We start from the raw sequence: 19,257 nt of genomic DNA, 5'->3' as shown, positions 1-19,257 counted from the left end.
GAAAACAATAAAACTGTTTTCTTAACCTGAAATTAAATTATTTGATTACAGAATTATGTATGATCAGGTAAGTAGTAATACTTTAGAGTCCAAAGTTTAGACATGATCCACTAAATACTGCAGAAACTGTTTTGTGTCTTTAGTTACTTTTCTGTCATTGCTAAAACAAAACACCCAGGACATAAAGGTTAAAGGAGGAAAGGTTTATTTAGCTCACAGTTTGCAGAGGTCCCAGTTCATAATTAGGTGGTTCCAAGTCAGGGTGGCACATGACAGAGAGGAAGCCATTTATGGCAAACAGAGGTAGCTACTAGGACTATGGTAGTGCCAAAAAATCAGTGTTTTGAGTTAGTGGTAACATACTCTCAATCTCAGCATCACCTACTCTACATCCAGCCACCTCTGAAAAAGCCCTATGAGGCTTTGGAAACAAGGTACCTAGACACAAAGCATAACATTCAACCCCTGGACCCCAAAGACTCATGAACATCCCTTATGAAGAAAGAATTTAGTCTATTTCTAAGAGTTGCCAAATTCCTAACATTTTTAGCACTGCTGAAAAGTCTAAGTCCAAAGTCTCCTCTGACATTTAAGGCAAACCCTTAGCTGCAAGACTCTGTACTAATGAAAAGTTAAACACTTCCAATGTCCAATGGCACAAGATACACATTTCCATTCCAAAAGTTATAAAGAAGGGGATAGAAAGGAATGGGACCAAAGCAAACCCAAAATCCAGCAAGGTAAACATTAAGTCCTGTATTTCTATGTGCAGCATCCCAGGCAATCTGTGGCAAGATATGAACACCAAAGGGCTTAGCTGGCTCTGCCCCTAACAGCACTTTTAGTAGTTGTAGATCCCCTAGCTTCTCTCCGGGGCTCACTCTGATCCTACTTGGCAGTTTTCCTTAGATGATACACATTCCTGGCTTCTCCAAACTTCTAGGTCACCACAGTCCCTTTGGCTTCATCCTCACAGCCTCACACATTGTCCTTTCAGGGGCACACTGCCTGGCCTCCCAAGCTTCTGAAATCTGGCTGGAAGTTTTCCTAACCCCACAATGCTTGCATTTTGTATGCATGTAAAATGAGCACCACATGGATAATGTCAAGGTCTGCTGCTAGCTGGAGCAGTAGCCAGGCTTCCCTCTCTCTTGGCTGCAGGGATTGAGTGTCTGAATCACTGAGCACTCTGAACTCAATTCCAAGGAGCACTGCTATTCTGCAACATGGTGTTCGGGAGCTTTCTTCTTAAAGCAGTCTTTCACTTTTCCAATTTTGAGGCTGCAGAGAGTGGACTCTTGCTGCTTCTTAGGATGCTCTCGGGCCATCTTTTCTATTCTCTTATTTCTTCTCAGCAACCAAGATCTACTCTGCTCTATCTTTACAGTTCACTGTTTTACTGGAGCTTTCTTTCTGGCCAAACTCACAATGTTTTAAATCATTTTGCTGGGCTCTTTGCTTTTGATTCTCAACACAGATCTGGCTAAAAGCCCCCAACAGTAGCCAGGCCAGAGCCTCAACATTTGAATGCCTTAAAATTTCTTCTACCTGATTATTTAGTCTACTCCCCTCAATCTCAGTCTCAGGTAAAGTCTCTGGAAATGATACAAACTTTCTGCCAAGCCATAACATATTCTGGAGTCCAACAACCAATGCAGTCCTTCTTCCTAGCAGAAACCTCTAAAGCCTGATCTTTACCAGCATTATTTCTATCAGCATTCTGGTCTTCTGAGCTCTTACCAGAATGTGCCATCAGGTACAGCCTAAGGAGTTCCAGCTCTATTTTTTCAGCTGGTATTTCCAAAACTTTTGAGACTCTTCCCCCAAGCCAGCCCCAAAGGCTCCTGAGCCACATGGAGTCACAGCCACAACTCTTGCTTCTCTGGTACTGATTTCTGTGTTAATTACTTTTCTCTCCTTACTGAGACAAAACACCTGACACCCAAAGGTAAAGAGAAAAAGGTTTATTTAGTTCATAGTTTGTACAGGCTTCAGTCCATAATTGGCTGGCTGCAAAGCAGGGTGGAACATGGAAGGATGGAGGTAGCATTCATGGTGGACAGAAGTAGCAAGGCAACACCTTAACCACATCGTTCTGCTCCTTTTATCTTATCTAATTACTGGGATTAGCACAACACCAAAACAGTAAATGTACTGAGTTAGTAATCACACAGCCTTGTGATTGCATGAGGATTTGCGGGGACAGCTAGACACAAACCATAACAATCTGCAAGGCAAAACTTCATGTACCAGCCTAAAGCTGTGGTGGCAAAGAGCTATCTAATGTTGCATATTCAATGACCAGCAATCATTCTTTAAGAAGAAACCTGCAACAAATTATTGTTCCACTAGAAAAAGACCACACCAACTCTATGTCCTTCTTCAACTGAGAACTGAATATGTGCTGTTAGATCAGCCTGAAGGGAGCAAGAAGAGTGGAGAGATGGCTGGCACCTATTAATCTATACTCATGCTTTCAGAGAAGGCAGGAAATGACTTATTTTGTTTAATTCTGTGACCACTTGGCATCCCAGTATTTCAAATATGAAATAGTAGATTTTAGTAGATATACAGACCTGTGTGAACCACAGAGGAAAAGCAGTCTTCCAAAACCAGAAAGACTGAATTTAATCATCTGTCCTCTACTTCCTTAACTTAACCTTTCAGAGTCTCCTCTTTACACAATTGGTTATGGCTAAGGTTAACAGAGATGATTCGCATACGTGGGAAAGGACATAATAAAAGGTTTTTAGGGAATGAAAGTAGAAGATTGATTATTCAAGAATCCTTACAACTGAGGCAGTGTAAATTCTTTCAAAAATATTTTACTGCTTTTCTAGAAATCTTCAGAAAAACAGAACACCTTATAAAGTAGATTTCTATATATTTACCTCAAAAAGGACCAGTGTTCTCCCGTGGGCTCAAAACAACTGTTGGGAGTTGCTAGAAACCAACTAAAACTTACAGGAAATCACCGTTACCCACAGCAGAATTGCTATAGATTAAAGGAAGGAATAAGAAGATTGGTGACATCATCTACAAGGATGAGAGGATTGGCTCTTTTTCCACAGGTTGAGAAGTCATTGAATTTATTTTTAGCCTTATATCTGCAAAAAAGTAAAACAGTGAAAGAACAAAATAAAATAAACCCAAAACTATTTTATTCAAAAGACTGGTTGCTTACTAGCTTAATATAATGCTTAGTGAATTGTGCTGAAAATCTGATTAGGAATAGTCTGCGTCTAGTCAGATACAAGGTGGTGCTGCTTTTGGTTTCTGAAAAGCCTGCAATTGATGTGTTGCTACAACTGCCAAACATAGGAAGTTGCATTTCACTCAGTTCCAAATGTAACTAACGTCAAAACCAAGAGAAAAAGTTCCGTTTCAGGATTCCACGAGCCCCAGATAAAAGAATCTGGGTAAGACCACCTTGAAACTCAACATAGATCACTAAATCCAGAAGTACTCTTGATCACAAGAATCACTGTCAATTAGACTAAGAAACCCTTATCAAACTGACCTTGGATTATCCTTCATCTCCCCTTTTTAAGATCTAACAAGAAGCTGGTACTCTTTCTCTCTGCCTCTAGAATCTGAGTACCCAACAATAAAATAAGGTTGGACTGACTCTGAGAAATTCCAAGCAATTACTAATTAAATTTTTACAGTTATTTCCATTGTAAATAGTGAGTTCATTTGTGGGCTGCAGGATACTAAAGTTTGAAACTGAAATAGGATCTTGGATCCAAGCGTAGTGTTCTTACTTGGAAGAACACCAATGTTCTGCGACTCTTAACCTTCCTCAGACTGAATGCTCAGCATATTTCAATCTGCACAGTGCTCTAAAAGATGACTATCACTGAGTCACAACTAATAGGTGTGGAGATTTAGCTAAGAGCTTCTGCACACCCTCACCCTGAGCCTGCCTCAGTTATTTGGAATCAGATCAAGGCCCAATAAAAATTGAGCCCTGTATGCAACCTTTTGGGAATGCTTTATATCTCAGCCACAGCAAAAGTTAACTTACCCTAGGAACCTTCTAGTCCCAGAGATGTCTATAAAGTAATTTCTGAGGTTACTGGAGAGCTTTGAATGTTTATATAACAGGAATGAGGCTAGCTAGACTCTGCAGAAACCAAATAATATGTTCGTGCTCAAGTAGCCTGAGCGATCTGTTCTATTTAAAATAAGGAATTCTGAACCTACAGGACATGAGTGTGCTTTTGATACTGCATCTCCATTTCTTGTGACAACACGATTAGTACTTCCAAACTGACTTGAATTTCCCTGATATTGAACAAGTGATAGGAAACCATCATGGGAAGATTGAGGGGTGCTTTAAAACAAATGCGGCTGAGAATACATGAATCATCTATGAATTACCAACCTGTCTAGTGGGGCTGCCCCATTACCTAGCAAAGTATCCTTATTCTGGTTTTATTCTGACAGGTGTTTAAATACTATCTTTCTCCAGCATCCTATTCGTTTCTTATTTTAGCAGCTCTGTGTGGGTATCAAACATGCCTAAGACAAAAAAAGCACACAGGGAAAGAAAAAACAAACATACGAAAAGAAAGATACATACCCAGTGACATTTTGGAACAAACTTTTCTCTAAATAGAGTGCGTCCCCTCAGGGACCTCAGGGGAGACGTAAGACCAGTCAAGGGGCACAGGTACAGCTGCTGACCACGCGGGGCTGGATTCTTGAGAAGCACTCTTGGTCTTCTTCTTCGCATCACCTAATCACTTTGGCATTCCAGTCACAAGCGAATGGTCACCATTTTTTACACAAGTTAGGCCAAACGTGGTGTTCACACACGCCACTTTTCGGCTGTAACCCACAGACTCCTTCCATGCTATGTTTCATTTCCTTTTTTAAGAAATATGGTCTTACTTGATGCCATATGTTGAGCCTCCGCCTACTTTTAATAGCTTCTCTTCTTGGTTTTTATTTTTTATTAGCATGTTTGCAGTATGTAATGGTTATGTTGCTTGTGAAGGGCTAGTGCATGTACAGAACACACCTAAATTCTTTTTACATCCCCTTTCCCCACCTTCTTCCATCTCGATGCCCTTTACTTTTGAGAAACATCTCCATTTCCTGTTACTGTATCTATTATTCTGCTCTTTGTTTATATTTTGGGTTTCTCACATAAGAGAAATCATATGGCATTTAAGCTTGTGTGTCTAATTTGTTTCATTTAACATTATTATCTCAAGATGCATCCATTTGCCTGCACGACTCAAGTTTATCCTTCTTTAAGGTAGAGTGGTACTCCCTTGTGGGTAATACCACATTTTCTTTACCCATTCATCCTGTGCCCCACTTCCTGTGTGAGGACCCCTAGTGACATCAGTTAACTCTTGTTGCTGAAAATCATCTCTGATGCATCTTACTTATTTCTGTGGAATATATGATATTGCTGGGGTGAGTGGGAAAGAGAGTATTAGGAGTAAAATTTAAAAAGCCAGAAAGAAGCTCACAGATCCAGTGTAGTTATGGAGCATAGCTAATGGGTCCTGATTGTATTGTACCCTTCTTTCAAAGACACTTCTACGGGGTGAATTGTGCCCCTCAGTCTCCCTGCTAAACTCACATGCTGACGTCCCTGGTACCTCAAAATGTGACTGTGTTTACAAACCGGCACTGACCACACCAGGCCTTGGCCTTCCAGACTCCAAACGATGAGAAAATACACTTTTGTGGTTTATGCCAGCCGGGTTATGGCACTTTGTTACGGAAGCCTTAGAAGGCTGATACATTTACTCCTGTCTGCAAAGTTATTTATTAATAAATTGAAAGTGGAAGGAAAACATCCTATGGTTTTCTATGTAACTTCTCCTCGGTCCACTAAAAAGAAGGAAAAATAAAGTTTCTTGAACAGGTTTGCCTATGAGTGCTTCTAAGGTTTTACAAATCTAAAAAATCTTGTTTAGAAAGTGAGCTGTATGTGTGCTCCACTTTTCTGAATGGCTGAAAAGAGATGCTGTTTTTGAAAAGTGCACAGTTCTAAAATTCATTTTTAAAATCTCATGTTTACTTTTATTCTTTTCCCAGCTGCTTAAAGAAAAACAAAAACTGGCAATCAAGTAGTTTCCAAGCAACAAAACCCTAGTCAGGCACATATGTACACAACTGGGTCGTTAAAAGCAAAAAAAGATAAACTTGAGTTATTTGTAGGAAAATGTATGCACCTTAAGACCATAAGGTTCAGTGAAATAAATCAGACATACAAAGCTTAAGTATCACATGGTTTCTTTTATATGGGAAACCCAAAGGATAAGTAAAGAACAAAAGAAAAGGTGGATAACAGTAAGTAGGAGACAGATGACAGATCTTTCTCAAAGGGGAAGGGGATCGAGAGGTCATGAGGAGAGGAGCAAAAGTTTATTAAGAAAGGAATTAAGTACCTCCCCAGGAAACGCACACGCTATGCACTGCAAACATGGACTAATCAAAAATAACAGAACATTTTGAAAATGAAAAAAGAAGTCCTAGAAAAATGAGCTCACAGCTCACCCAAGCCTACAGGACTCATATGGCTGGGGCACTGTGAATTCATACCAGTTAATTCCAAGTTTCCACCCTCACCCAGGCCTTCCAGGAGCAGGCTGGCAGCTCGGCCCAAGTTAGCTTTACTGAGGCAGAGAACATTTTGAAAAACATGAAATCCCGTGAAGAGAAGCCACTGGTCATGGCAATCCTCACTCAACCATGAGACAGCTGGCAGCTCCAGTGCGGTTGGCATAGACGCCGGGCCCTTGGGTGGAGGCTGCAGGGTGCGGAGTGGTCCGCATGCCCTCTGCATGCTGCAGAGGCCCAACGTGGCCTTCCACGGGGAGGCTGGCACCGTCTTCACAGAGAGCTTTTCAAGAGTTCCCAATTAAGGCCGTGTGTGATTGTTTTCAGGCCAGGCGCTGCGCTACAAATAGGCACAAAATTGAAAGGAAAGACCCCTGAGTGCACGGCGAAAATGAAAGGCCAATGAACATATGAAAAGAATTTTTCAGTAAATGATTGCTTCTTCTGGGAGTTTTCAGAAAATGCCGCCCACATTTCTATAAAAGAAAAGGCCAGGACTTGGCCTCTTCTCTTGAAATGTACTTTAATAAAATCTTTCTTGTAGTTCCTCCCACTCATCATTAAACACCTATTTTCATCTACCGCCTTGTTTTTTGACTCTGGATCCTCAGTTAAGCAATCGGCATGCAGCTACCTCAGAAGGAAGCTTCTAGAAGGCGTCAAATTGACTCTGTTGGCTTTCCCTAGTCCCAAACTGACATTCCACTGATGATTCTTTATCTTTGCATATAACACACTTTACTTTGAACCTGATTGTTGACAATGAATTATTTTGTGGTGCTTATAATATCAACAAAATGTATGTATGAGAAAAAAATTTCTGGCAATGCGATTCTGCCAGAATTTCAAAATTGCACTTGACGATGGGAGGATTTACTTGTTTAGTAGCAAACATGAGTGGCTGGATTCAACAGGGCACTTGGGACAGAACACAGGAGTCTTTGAATTTCACATTTTGTAACTTTTAACTCAAGTAAAGAGAAAGGTACACATTGCTAGAGAAATACTTGCTAGTTTATAATTTATTTTCCAAAGGAAGGATCTAACTTTAAGAACATTCACAGAGATTCCATCTCACCCTCACCTTGAAACAATGGGCATCATAAAGAGATCAAGGCTGGCAGGGGCTCATCTACATTGTTGGTGGGAATGTACAACCACTGTAGAAATCAGCATGGGGCTTCCTTGAACAACTAAAATTAGAAATTCCTCTTGACCCAGCTATTCTCCTTCTAGGTATGTTTCCCAGAGTTAAAGCCATCATGTTATAGTGATACACACACACCCATGTTTACAGCAGCATAACGCATAACAGCTAAATCTTGGAAGCAGCCTATATGACCATCAGATGAACGGATAAGGACAGTGTGGCATTTACACACAGTGGAGCACTACCCTGCCATAAAGAAAGATAAACTTGAGTCATCTGTGGGAAAGTGGATGCCCATAATGTTAAGTGAAATGAATCAGACACACGAGCTTCTGGATCACATGGTTTTTCTTATACGAGAAACCCAAGTTATAAATAAAGGATAGGTGACAGAAGTAGGAGAGAGATTTTCTCAAATGGGAAGGTGACCAAGAGATGGGGGGGAGGGGAGGAAGAAAGGCATGAAGACGTGTTCTGTATATGCACCAAACTCCACACAAAAAAAGTAAATATTACGTACTGCAAACAGGTATTAGTAAAGGGAATAAATTTTAAAAGGAATATTCTCGCGTGCTGGCTGAAAAAGATTCTGAGGCCTCTTTCCAAAACATTCTGATTTTAGATCTAGAATATGAGACCCAGAAATCAGTATTTTTGCCAAGCAGAGTACGTGATCCTCACAAATGGGTGAAGTTGGGAAAAGTCACCCCCTCAGTCTGAAACACCCCAAAATCCTACCAGGATCAGCATCCTGAAGACAATGCACCCTCCAAGGAAAAAACACAAAAATACCAGAAAACTGTAATTATTCTTTGCACACTTTCAATATGACTCTTTAAAAAACATTACTATTCAGTAAACATATGTTTCAAATTAGTCTGCTGACCCATAAAATTTTTAAATTTTCATAAAATGTTTGTTTAGATCACTGCAAGAAGCCAGGTCAAAGTTGAGATCTTATGTGACAATTGTTCAAAAAAGTCTTTTTGGAGTAAGTTTCAAAGCTATTTCCTAGAAAGAGAGAAAGTAAGCCTTCTACCTAGAGGAAAGATGGTAATCATGATTAATTGTAGGTGGTGGTAGAAGTTGATGTTGATCACAAGTTTGCTTTGCTCTGTTGGGCCCAGCCGAGCTGTCCACCAAGCATGAAGCTGACAGAAGAGTGCTGTCTAACACAAGGACTTCAAAACTCTATGACCCATGATCCTTTCTCAAGACGTTCCCTGGGAGGGAAGAAGAGCTCCAGGAAGGGGAAAAAAGCTGTGGGGTCCACCAACCCAATGATTTAACCCAACAAGGAAGTAAAAAGAAACCCAATGTCTGGTGCAGAGAAATCCCATGGCTTAGGGGAAACTCAGTCCAAGTGGATTATTGATAAACTTGTTAAGACAAAATTTGGAGAGAAAAGCCCACATCCTGGGAGACAAGATGTGGGGATGAGTCTATAGGATTCTGAGCAAGCAAACAAACACCAATGGGAGAAACTAGTGCTGTGCAAGAAAATAAAAATAATCATGGTTTTCCAAAGGCTTCGCCATCTACCTCTCACACAGCTATGTGAACTACTGCATTAATCCCAAATAGAGTATAAGCACATTGAGAAGACAAAATGAGAGCCAGGACAAGAGTGACAGGGTAGACACACAGAGGGAAAAGGTCTGCATCTCCAGGGTCCAAACTGGGGACATCAGTCAATGCACTGAACTGACTAGTCACTGTCAATGTAATTGGAGTGAAATATCACTAAAGGATTGGTTTAAAATGCTCCACAATTCTTGGATGCTTGTGCATTTTCTACTCAGCTCCTACTGCTCTGCTAATGCATAACCTAGACAAACAGAGCTATGCATTTATTTGACAAAGAGCTTCTGTGTCAGGCACATGGCTAGGAATAAGTAGATATGCTGGTGAACAAGACAGATAGTGCCCCTTAGCTGGTGGAGTTCATGTTCCAATAAAGGGAACAGTTAACACAACAGGATATCTGAGTGATGCACGTGGTGAGGGAGCAGAGCTGTGGGCAGGAGTGGGTGGCTTTTCTAGACAGGGGCAAGCCGAGAAGGGCCCTCAGGGCACAGATGCTCAGCTGAAACATGCAGCCAGCTTTGTAAGGAACCAGTTGCAGAGTGTTCCCAGCAGGAACCACAGACAGCAGAACCAGTCCACAGGACTGAGGTACTGCAGCCCCAAGCTGGACCTGGGCAAAGTGGTGCGCGTCGAGGTCACACAGATGGGCAGGGATCACACAGGATCACGGAGAGCCTGAAGGGCCAGACTGTGGAATCTGGATTTCATCCCAAGTGCAATGGGAAGACAGGAAGGTTTTGAGTAAGAGAGTGACATGATTTATGCTTTTAAAGATGACTTTAGCTGTTGTGCTGAAAATGAATTTCAGGATAGAAACAGAAGCACAAGAGCAGCTGGAATTGACTACAGCTGTCTGGGCAATGAACGGCCAAGGCTTGGCTGGTGGCAATGGAAACAGTCAGAAAGAGCGGCCTCTGGGGCATATTTTGGAGGAAAGATGCACAGGACTTGTTGACGGATCAATGTGGAAGGCAAAGGCAGAATCCCAGGATGTCTCCTAGATGTTGAAGTAGGATGCGTAAGTGAGTGGGGTATCACTGCGTGGAACACAGAAAGCCAAAGGAAGCACTGGTTTGAGATGCAAAATCAAGCGTCCCATTCAGATTTGTATCTGAAATGTCCCCAGAAGTGTCCCAGCAAACCTATCAAGTAAGCAGCTGTGTATTTAAACCTGCAGCATCAAAGGAAGAACTGCAGATTCAAGTCTGGGTGACACCCTATTCCATCTCTCCGTGACCCCCAGGTCAGGGCTCTGCCCACCTTGTGTGCTTCCTGTACCTGCCTCTTGGTACTGCCCGTGAAGTCTACCCTGTATGCAGCAGGTAGGTGCCTCCTCCGGAAGCCAAACAATAATCATTTCTCTGATTTGACTGAAAGCCTCTTCAGTTGCACTGCCCGTGTCTTCTGGTTTTATGTCCCGTACCTAGTCGGTCCCCATTCTGTCCCTGCAGGCTCCCTGATTTGCTCCCCCACAGTTCTCTAGCTGCCCTTCCCTTCCAGTCTTGTTTCTGCACATCTTCTATGCTTAGGTCCGGTGGGCAGGTCAGTGTGCAATTCTGAATCATTCCCTGCAGCTACCTCAATGTAACACCTGACACATCATAACTTTAGCTGGGGGGCCACTTGCTGGCTAAAGGGACCCTCATAAAACTAGCCGATCTGCAGGAACACTTCCCGCCAAGCGCATAGCAGCACTGCTCTCCAAGCAAAACAGCTCTTCAGTCCTCCCTTTGGCAAGCCAAGTTTCCTCAGTGTTAAGGGTTGCAGTGTTATACTTGCCAGAAGGTTTATAGGAATAAAAATATCCAGCCCCTTGAAATGAAAACGGAGGGGTGGTTTATAAATATAAATGATAATGCTTAGAACAAACTTCTGGTAAGGCATGTTATTTGCTGTTCCCTTCTGGCTTTCTGCGGTTTTGTTTTTTGTTCCCCTGCTTCAGCTGGGGATAGGAGGAGAAACAAGGAGTGTTTATTTTCTTAAGGTTATTTTTTACCTCAATATCACTTGTACATCAGTTGGGTTTTCACTAAATATTAATCTTTTCTCCCATGAATAGATGAGCAGTTAGTCCAAATCCCCCAAGGCAGGAAAACATGTTGGAATTTTTCCTCCACTAGAAGCAAAGAGGCTTAATTATAAGACTTTCCTACTGCCTTTAGTAGGCGAAAGGTGAAACCTGGACTGCCCTTTGGATATGTTTTCACACTGCCGAAGATAAAATAAATTTAAACTAAAAATATTTGCCACGTTACTCATTGACCAGACCTAATGAGCTATGGCCCACAGGGAAGCAGGTAACAATCAAATTTCTGCTCATTTTCTGTCTTGAAAAGTGAGTGACATTTATTCTCATTGTATCCAAACAGATTAAAGTAAAAACTAGGAGGATGCCGGTTGTGTTAGATTGGGTTTTTTATTTTCATCATGGAATTCACAAGAAAAAAAAAAAGAAGAAAAAGTGGTTGAAAGCAATCATTGCACTTAAACATCAGAGTATATAGATGTAGAAAAGCACCCACAGACTCCAGCCAGTGGACCCCAGGTGAGTTTCAGGTGGATGCAGGGCAAAGAAACCTTGGCTTTGAGCTCCTCCAAATGCCAGGAAGCCATGACTTTGACAGCAGCTCTGAATGGAATCATATTTCTTTGAAACTTACTTTGTTCCCATTGTGATGTTATTCATGATGAAAAATCACCCCTGAAAAGTATTTTTATATCTTTTAAAATAGTTTATTACATGACTATCTCATTTCTGTCAACCTCTTGATATTTGACTATTCCATTCCTTCCAGTTCTTAGCTTGGATGAACACTGTTCCAGTGAGTAGTTACTTTCTTATAATATACTTCTAGAAGTGTAACCTGTAGGCCTGAATGTATGCACATTTTAAGGTTATTAACAAGCATTACCAAGCTGTTCTGCTAGCTTATACCAGTCTACATTACCACCAGACCCGTATGTCTGGGGAATCATTCATTTTAACCCTTGCTAAATTCATAGGTCACTGACCAATTAATTGGTCACAAATGCTTCACTTTGATCAAGTTACTTAACTGTTGGGCTTCAGTTTTACTTACCTACAAAATGGGGATGTTTCTCCTAGTTATTCCTTAAGGATGTTGTGACAGTAAATAATTCAAGTAAGATGTTTAGACCAGTTCCTGACCCACAGGGAGCTCACAGTGGTACCATCAGATGTTTTAAAAATGTTTGTTCCTGTTCCTGTGCTTCTGAGTACTTAGTGTTTCCTTGGTGATTTCTGAGAGACCATATTACATAAAGGAGATTAATCATCATTTTCCTATAATGCAAATGTTTCTTTGGTTTTATAATTTCCTATTTTAACCTGCTGATGACAGAGACTGTATATTTTTTACTGTTGTTCTTTGTTTTGTTTTGTGGGTTTTTTTTTCCCCCCTGCAGATGTTTAAACTTTTTATATCATCAAATCTTTTCATCCTAATCTGGAATAAACTACAGAGATTAACAGTTTGGGGAAAAAACAGCTGAGAAAAGCATGCTTTTAAATAAGAATTAATCAATTTGAATCCATAAAACTTTAAAGTTGTTATATAAAAAATATTATAAACAAACTTGCAGCTTAGGACAAACATAAAATTTCAAACAAATGACAAGAGTGTAACAGACATAAAGTTAATCACCTTTACATACAAATCTATAAGAAATCATAAAAATAACCAAGGGCCACTAATAGATTAAGAGAAGAACTAAAAGTGCCCCTACTGCCCTCACAATCAAAATAAGATGTCTTTTTTGCATAAATTCTAAAAATTATTTTGCATAACATGTTCAGTTGTATAGAGTGTTCACTGTATAAGGACACTTGGGCAAGACAGTGGGTGGGAACCCAATTCCTGATAACTTTCCCCTTGTTCAGCCACATGTCTACAGGGAAAGCAATCACATCCGGAGGGAGTAATTCCATTTCTCACCAAGCACCATAAAGATTAACACACCCTGATGTACAGCAGTGTGACTGGAAAGAACAGTTCTTACATGGTGAGCACCTAACACTGAGCTGACCTCTTGAGGAGTCATTTGACAAAAGCTATCAAAATGAATCACATGATTCAGTAATTCCACTGCTGGGGTTTTACTGGCCCATGCAGATGAACATGTTAAGATAAAGGTTTTGATTTTGATGTTCCTGGTGGTGTACACATACAAAGAGAAACACTACAAAGGGTCAAATGTAAAGCAAAAAGTACAGAGTTCTTTCAAAGGAAATTGGTATTTCACAAAATATACTAATATTTGTGCATAGGATAAAGAGATAAATATGGAAATATAAATATTGTCAAAAATTTCAAGTACAGAGCAGTAAACAGTGTGTCTTATTCAAGTTGATAAAGGCACATATGTGAATAAAAACTATGTGGAAATCTAAAACTATCCCAAACTATCTTGTAATGTTTGGTTTTCAACATGTGCATATTATTTTCAGTAAAGAAAATAAACTGCTTTTGTCCTTGTAATTTCTTCCTATGTCTGGTTTACAAGGAAGTGGATAAACATTCTGAACAGGACAAATGCAGAGATCACAACAAAACTTGGCAACACAAAACACAGATAGAGGCTCTACCACAGTATCTAGCGCAGCCCTGCACACTTGTTACTAGGTCAGATCCACTGTGCAGACAGCAAAGCCAGAATAACGAAGTTGCGAAGCAAAACTAAAATAAAAGTAATACATATTATTCTTCATATAATCATTGGCTCAAAGTAATCAAAGTGCTCATTGAGACTATTTGTTGATTCATTCAACAAACACTGTATTCAGCCCACCATACCCTGTATTTGTCAGTGAAACCAACAGATGTCTGAACCTTCCATTTCGCATGAAACCAGAGGAGACTAGAGACACTCTATTTGGGAATATACTTGTTTGGCCTGTATAATGGAAATAATGGATCCAATCTTAATAGAATACTAGCAAATACAACTCAGCATCACATAAAAAGGATCACATGTCATTCCTAAGTAGAATGTACAGTATCCAAGAATTGCAGGGTTGGTTTAACCACCCAACGTCAATAGTGTCACAAGTCATATTAACAGAATAAAGAAAAAAACATACATAGAATCATCTGAATAGCGGTCAAAAAGGCCTTTGACAGAATCCATTATTTTCATGATAAACGGAATCACAAGCAAGGAACTGTAGAGGAATCTTTGACAAAGGTCATGTGTAAAATTCCACAGCTACTGTTACACTTAGTCATGAAAGACCAACTGTCTTTCACTTTGAACAAGACACAAGAAACAAGACAAAAGGTCTACTCCTGCTATATCTATTTACATTGGACTGGAATTTCTAGGCAGGGGTATCAGAAAAAGAAAGAAATATGAATTGTGATTAAAATTACAATGAATACTTCTGAATATCATCCAACAGAAAGATAGACTTGTAAAAACATTAAGATGCATTCTTACCCGCCTTATTCATCTGATTTGGTACAAAAACTGTGAGCTCTTCCTCAAGTCAAAATGACTATGAAGCATATATGTGTTGAAGTGGCTCAAGATATGGAGGCTGCCATGATAGCACAACAAAACACATGAATGAGGTCTTCCAGAACTGCTCCCAACAGTGGCTAGAAGGGTGAGCATGTGTCCGAATGAAGGGGGTTAATGGAACATGTCTTTTACTGTATTTTCAATCATACTTCATATCATTTAAACTGGAAAGCAGGAAGAAAGTTTTTACTCTTTATGATCTTTTTTATACAGATCTTCTTTGTAGCATAATCAGGAATATAGAAAATCCTTTTAAAATCGACTAAAAAGCTATTAGAGCCAAAAATGAATCCAGCGAGATTGCCAGTACATGAGCTACATACCAAAGGAAAAAAAAAATCAATTTTTGTATTTCTAAATACTACCAATGGAATATTCTGAAAATGAAATAAGAATACAGTTTCATTTAAAAGAGCATCAAAAGCTATAAAATACTCAGGGGTGAATTTAACCAAAGAAAACAGGACCCTTGTACTGAAAACTATGAAACTATAGAAAGAAATGTCAAAAGATTTAAGTGAAAAGACACCTTTCTTCTTGGATTAGAAGATTTCATATGGTTGTAATCTATTAACTAGTGATTTCTTTTTCATTTTTATCAGTACTGGGGATCAAACTCACGACCACCTGCTTGCAAGGCAGTGAGCTAAATACCCAGCCCCTAACTAGTGATTTCTTACTGTGGTTTGTTCTTTTTGTTTTGTTTTGTTTTGTTTTTTTGCAATTCTGTATTACTTGTACCCTTATACTGTTTTTTTTCCCATTAAAAAAAAAAGATTTCATATTGTTAAGATGGCAATACTACCAGAATTGAACTACTGGTTTGACAGAATCTCCATTGTTCTCAGTTGGCTTTTTACAGAAATTGACAAGCTGATTATAAAATTCATATGGAAATACAATGGAGACGTCATTGCCAAAACTATCTTGAAAAACAAAATTGGGAAACTGATACTTCCCAGTTTGGAAACTCACTAGCAAGCTAAAATAGGCAGAAAAATAGGCAATGGGATTCAATTGAGAATCTAGAAATAAAGCCTCACATACTCAGTCAATTGATTTTCCACAAAAGTGCTAACACAGTTAAGTGAGCAAGAATCCTCTTTGCAACAAATAACCCTAGTGCTGGAACAACTGGAATCCAGATACAAAATAATGAAGCTGAAATTCAACATTATCCCACACATTAAAGCTAAAACCTGTCTTAATGTAAGAGCTAAAATTATAGAATGCTTAAAAGAAAATACACACATAAATTTTCCTAGGTTTTGTTTTCTTAGGCAACAGTTTCTCCAAGAGGACACCAAAAACAAAAAATAAAATTAAGCATCCTATCATCAAAACTTTATAATTCTGAGCCGCAAATCATATTAAGCTAAAATTACAACCTAGAGAATAAAAGAAAATATTTACGAATCATATTATCTGATAAGAGACTTGCTTCCAGTATACAAACAATAAACTCACTAAAAGACTGAATTAAAATTAGGCAAAGGCTCTGAATCAGACATTTTTCCTAAGAAGACATAAGGTGAATAAGCATATGAAAAGACACTCAGTATCACCAGCAATTATAGAAAAGCCAGTCAAAGCTACAGTGAAATACAACTTAACATACACAAGAATGAATATAACAAAAAAAGACAGTAACAAGTGTTGGCATGGCTGTGAAAACATCAACCCTCACATGACAGTCACTTTGGAAACTGGCTGTTCCTTAAAAGGTGAACTGTGGAATTCGCTATCACACAACCCAGCAATTTCACCTCTAATTAATTATACGGCTGAGAGCAAAGAAAACCTATATGCACCAACAACTTCCACATAAACTGCTACAGAGTAGCATTATCCATAATAGCTGGAAAGCAAAAATAACCCTAATGAATTAATGAAGCATAGCCTGCTCATACAGAGAAATATTTGGCAATAAACCGAACTTAAGCACTGATTTGGGTTACAACACAAGTGACCCTTAAAGCATGCCAGGTGAAACATCAAAAAACAATGCATTATGATTTCATTTACACAAAATGTTCTAAATAAGTAACATGGATTAAGATGCAATAAATACACATACCAACTCCCAGTGGTGAATGTATTCATTATGTTTTGTAAATATGTACTAATAAAAAATAAAAATAAATGCTCGAAAAAAAGACAAATACAAAGAGATAGAAAGTAGATTACTGTTTAATTACGGTAGAAAGGGCAAGTAACTAGGATAGGGATTTACCCATATTGTGAATACACTAATAATGAATCATACACTTTCAGTGGCCACTTTATGGTATGGTATATGAATCAATAAAGTTTTTAAAATGAGATAGTAACTTAAGTGCTTGAGAAATAACTATTAATAGTACTTTCAGAACCCCAAGAAATAGTGGCAACCCTAAGGGCAAGGCTCAAGATAACCTCATCAAAAGAGGAAATCACATGTTCACTTTTGGATACAATAACGATTTTTAGGAAAGCTGAGATTCAGGGGTAAGTACCCTCATTGGACTCTGTACTATTGATTTCTCAGACTCAAACAGATTTTCCTTCTAATAAGCACTGCAAGGAAGAATCATCCCCAGCACTGTAACCCCCCCCAACAGCTCCACACTGAAACTGAGGCTGAGATCAAACAACCAGAATCTTCACACCATCTACAAAGCCAGAGGTAGCAGCTGTCAAGAAGTGAACATAATCCTTGGATGGGCAGGTTCCTACATTGCCAGATTCATAGAATACAGTCATCAATATAAAACTCACATGTTATTTTGGTTGCACTTTTCATCTGGAATCAGAAGTTCTGGATGGGAAAATTTCTGGGAAATGGAATGAGACAGTTGTTTCACTTCCACCACACCCTAACTCACACCGTCACCCCTCAAATGACAAAACAAAACCCTTTATATGTGATATATATTTTACCTTTCATTATCAAGCACAACTTTTTGTTTAAATCACTTTCTATTTAGATAGATTACACAATCTCTACATATGATCAGTCATTTTATGAGAAGCTACAGTATTCTGGATGTTTTTTGCTGTACTGGGAAGAGGTGTGACAGTCACATTTTAGGATTCTATTTATTACTTATGTAATATTGCCTGATTTTCCTAGAGGCAAAATGCATTTTCTGTTACTCTAATATTTTGTGACAACAGTACTAAATTCAGAAATACTCAAATAGCTGCTGGACTGGAGAAACGATTCCTGCATACCAGCTGCATTGGAATCATAATTTACTTCTCTTGTTGCTAGAGCTGAAAGGTAAAAACATAATTCTTACTTGAAATGAAAGGTCTCACTCTGCTTTCCAGTAAGAGAGGACATCAAGCCTTACTTGCATCCATTTTTTAAAATTTAAGATCCTAATCAACATTCCCCAAAAGACCCTCAAAAGTCATCAACATGGGGCTGGGGATTTAGCTCAGTGGCATGAGCGCCTGCCTTGCAAGCAGGCAGTCATGAGTTTGATCCCTGGTACCGATAAAAATGAAAAAGACCAAAAAAAAAAAAAAAAGTCATCAACATAAGGTCTTTCATGTTTAGAGTGTTGGGAAAGAAAGGTATATAATAGGTTTTTGGATCCTGGTCCCCTTCCTTTGCAAAAGGGTCGTTCTTCTGGACATTAATATATATCTCAACAAAGCTTATGATGCTCCTGTGGACAACGTTATGCACCATAAACTAATCTTTGGGGGTGCTGGGGGCGGGGAGTGACAGAATGCTATCTAGTCAGACATCCTAGAGCAGATTAAAATGTTTCTCTGTTGTCCTGTCATTTCCTTTCTGCAAGATCTGTTGATGTTTGCAGTTTACAAAGTGAACTCTTAATGAACTCTTAATGAACAACATAATAAGTGACTGCTTTGAGGTTTTTTTTAAAGCGTCGATGGAAAAATAACCAAAACGACATCTTTTTATTTCATTACCCAATCGCACCGAATGCCAGCAGACAGTTGTTCAGCCCTGTGTACCTTTCTTTTTACGTGTGTGTGTGTGTATGTGTGTGTGTGTGTGTGTGTGAGAGAGAGAGAGAGAGAGAGAGAGAGAGAGAGAGAAACAGAAAAAAAGAAACTTCTTTAACGGAGCATGACAACCCAGACACAGTACAGTTTCCACAAGGCGATCCTCACTCAGCCCACAGGAAGCAGGATCACAGACAGGTTTCCCAGCCCTCACAGCCTGCCGTCTGACACCCACGAGCATCCTCCGAAAGCCCCGGACTCCGGGTGGGAGGGCCGCGCACCAGCTCGCGCCAGCGAGGAGGCCGTCAGCGCTTCCCGGAGCCACAGACCATAAATCAGCCGACGAGCTCCAGAAGAACCCCGCTCCCAGCCAGGCGCGGACGCGGAGAAACCTGTTGGCGCGCTTCCCCGCTCGCCAACTTTCGCGTTCT

General features: G+C 39.6%; 1 protein-coding gene across 7 annotated transcripts in view; it reads right to left on the bottom strand.

Moving 5' to 3' along the window:
* Positions 1 to 19,257, bottom strand: part of Phactr2 (phosphatase and actin regulator 2) — a 268,905-nt gene that overhangs the window by 104,548 nt on the left and 145,100 nt on the right. The window lies entirely within an intron of this gene.

Source organism: Cavia porcellus, unplaced genomic scaffold (genome assembly GCF_034190915.1).
Source record: "Cavia porcellus strain 051 isolate PalLab524CR breed Dunkin Hartley unplaced genomic scaffold, mCavPor4.1 scaffold_22, whole genome shotgun sequence".
NCBI classification, from domain to species: domain Eukaryota; kingdom Metazoa; phylum Chordata; class Mammalia; order Rodentia; family Caviidae; genus Cavia; species Cavia porcellus.
Note: the sequence above shows the minus strand (reverse complement) of the source record. Positions and strands in the feature narration are given on the sequence as shown.